This window comes from Nomia melanderi, chromosome 14 (assembly GCF_051020985.1).
Source record: "Nomia melanderi isolate GNS246 chromosome 14, iyNomMela1, whole genome shotgun sequence".
In the NCBI taxonomy this organism is placed as follows: Eukaryota; Metazoa; Arthropoda; class Insecta; order Hymenoptera; family Halictidae; genus Nomia; species Nomia melanderi.
Window position 1 is genome coordinate 10449490 of NC_135012.1, and position 3333 is coordinate 10452822.

At 43.5% G+C, this 3333-nt stretch overlaps 1 pseudogene; it reads left to right on the plus strand.

Annotated features, from left to right (window-relative positions):
• Nucleotides 1-543: 543 nt before the first annotated feature.
• On the plus strand, nucleotides 544-2986 carry LOC116428965 (cytochrome P450 9e2 pseudogene; annotated as a pseudogene).
• Nucleotides 2987-3333: the final 347 nt, after the last annotated feature.

The window sequence follows — 3333 nt, forward strand, 5'->3', positions numbered from 1 at the left end:
AAACGATCGACTGACAAGTGTTTTAAAAATTAGTACTGAATTTCGATAACGAAATATTCACTTCATCTTCTGTATTTTTTCCAAGCAATGAGAATTTTAAAAAATAAATCAATGCGAAAGCGTATTTCTGTAAGGGTAATTATGTTCACGAAAAATGACTTACGTTGATCCATTTTCTACGAGCCAAGTCTAAAAGATCTGTAAAAAAGAATATCATCTCATTATGAATTAGTCAACTGACAACACGTTTACATTTTAATTATTCTGAATTAAGGTACATTCAGGTAAAGTACATTGTTTTGGTGATTTTTGCTTGTATTGTGACTTCTTACAGACGCAGTGCATCTAGGACGTTCGTTTATCGCAGTTCACCGCGCAACAGTGCGACACTTTCTACGGATGGCCCCACGACTTTATAGAACATCGCTCGTGTGTTCGGCATCCCCACTTTGACATTCGCAGCACTGGTCGTTGATTGGTTTGAATGTAATATTTCTGTATATGGCTTGTTACTCCAATTTACTCCATTATCTCAAGACGGATAATACAAGCCGAATGCTGCGCTGTGAGGTCGCGAGGCGACACATACTAACTAACGCACTTCTCGGGCTCAAACGCGATAAAAGAACAGCGGTGTGGATGAATCATATCAGTATAACGTGGGAGTTTGCAACAACCAGACTGGCAGCATCCTCTAGTCCATTGCCAAGGCTACGTTCCATCCAACATCAAGATCATCTAACTCGTTCCTTCATTGTCTACGACGGTTCAGTGAATCGACGCAACCGCCATGATTGACGCGTGGACCATAACCGTGGCCCTGCTCGCCGCAGGCGCGGTGGCGGCCTATTATTACCTGAAAAGTGTGCACAGTTTCTTCAAAGACACCGGAATTCCGGTGGCGCAGACGTTGCCAATTCTCGGCAACTCGTGGAAGGTATTCATGCAAAAATCCTCCTTCGCCGAGACGATTCAAGAACTTTACAACACCTACCCCGAAGCGAAATACATGGGGTACTTCGACTTCCTCACGCCGACGATCATGATCCGCGACCTGGACCTGATAAAGTCCATCACGGTGAAGAACTTCGACCACTTCCAAGATCACCGCTCACCGCCGGACGTATCGGAGCCGTTGTTCACCAAGAACCTATTCTCCCTACGGGGAGACCAATGGAAAGAAATGAGGAACATGCTGAGCCCAGCCTTCACGTCCAGCAAGATGAAAGCGATGTACCATTTGATGCACGACTGCGCGGTACGGTACGGGGAGATTCTGGTCACGTTGCCCGCGGAGAAGAGGTCCGTAGAGCTGAAGGACGCGTTCGCCAGGTATACGAACGACGTGATCGCCACTTGCGCGTTCGGGCTGACCGTAGACTCCATGACACACCGCACCAACAAGTTCTACGTATACGGCAGGAAAGCCATGACCTTCGGCATTTGGCGGACGTTGAAGTTCTTCATGATACGCGGTCTACCTTTCCTAACCAATGCGCTCGGCATAAGGCTGACCAGCAGAAAGATATCCGACTTCTTCTACGACTTGGTGTCGTCCACCATTAAAACCAGAGACGAGCAGGGCATCGTCCGACCGGACATGCTTCAGTTGATGATGGAGACTAGAGGGAAGTTAGGGCCGGGCAAGGAACTGACGATCGAGGACATGACCGCGCAGGCGTTCATCTTCTTCGCCGGTGGGTTCGAGAGCAGTTCGACCCTCATGTGCTTCGCTGCTTACGAGATCGGAGTGAATCCGGACATTCAACGGAGGCTGCAGGAGGAGATCGACGAGGTGCTGCAGAGTAATAATGGAAAGGTGTCTTACGAAGCTATCAATGACATGAAGTATCTGGACGCTATTATAAGCGAAGCTCTGAGGAAGTACCCGGTGGCCGCTTTTGTGGACAGAGTTTGCACGAAACCTTTCGAGCTGCCGCCGGCACTGCCAGGGGGGAAACCGCATCTGGTCAAGAAGGGCGAATACCTCGCGATACCGATTTACGGGGTGCAGTTGGATCCTCAGTACTACGAGGAGCCGACGAAGTTCAATCCGGACCGGTTCCTCGACGATTCGAAGAAGATCCTGAACTCTCCGATATTTTTGAGCTTCGGCATGGGTCCGAGGATGTGCATCGGCAACAGGTTCGCGCTTCTGGAGACCAAGGCCTTGCTGTTCAACGTGTTCGCTCGGTGTGACTTCAAGCCTAACGAGAGGACACCTATACCGATGAAGTTGAGCAAGAAGGGGTTCCAAATGTCAGCCGAAGGTGGATTTTGGTTCGATGTCGTACCGAGGAAGACTGTCAACCACGTGCTTGTCAGTTCTACGTCGAATGGTAGTGTTAGATGTTAACTGTAACTTTGGGACGTATTTCTAGATAACGATTTCTTATTTCTGTAATAATTCACTTATGATCACATGATTGTTTATATCATGCAGGTGATAGCGTTCCATGTACATGGTGAAATGTAAATCAGGAAAAGTATTAAACACACTCGTGTAATTTTTTAATAACATTGCAAGATAGCTCTTTACGCTTTACCTACTGAAGACTTGTAAAAATAATTTTCTTTCAAATTATAAGCCTGAGAGAAATATTAGTTTATATAAATAAGACTCGTTGACGAATGCTTATAATTGTCATTGTCATTGACAGATGTATTGAGAAATCGTTTGTTGTTAACAAACGTTTGTTGTTGACTTTTGTAAACTACTTAAGTAACCGCCACGCTGATTGATAGTGTTAATTAGTAGTTGTTGTGATAAACGTAGGTGCTTTAATGTTACCTACTCGAATAAGAAAACTTTTACGAAGAACGATTTTAGATATAACTATAAATTATATGATTAGCTTTATGAAGAAAGTGATTCATTTCTAGTAAAGCAAGTAATCAAACAGTCCCTTATAATCTTAAGAACTCTTCATTATTTATACCTATTATTTCAAAACGTTTATGAAAATAAAGGTTACTGCATAACTAATCAAGTTGTTTTGATACAAAACAAAGTTGAGTTTCACTTGTTATTCGTACATGCTTTAAAATACGAAGATACGTTCGTTCTGTTTACCATAGATTAATTCCATGTTATTATCGCAGCCGTTAACAATTATCTTCCTACGCACAATTCCTAGAATTCATTTCTTACTAACATCGTTCATGCGAACACTTGCCAAGATAAAGAGAAATTATACACTGGTGGTCAAAGTAATAAAGCCGCTCGAGGTTTTTGGCAATGAATACTCATTTGTACACATATACACGTAGGAAGTGGAATATACAACAGAATAAAGTACTAACTTTAATGTAATATATTAAGAATTAAATAAC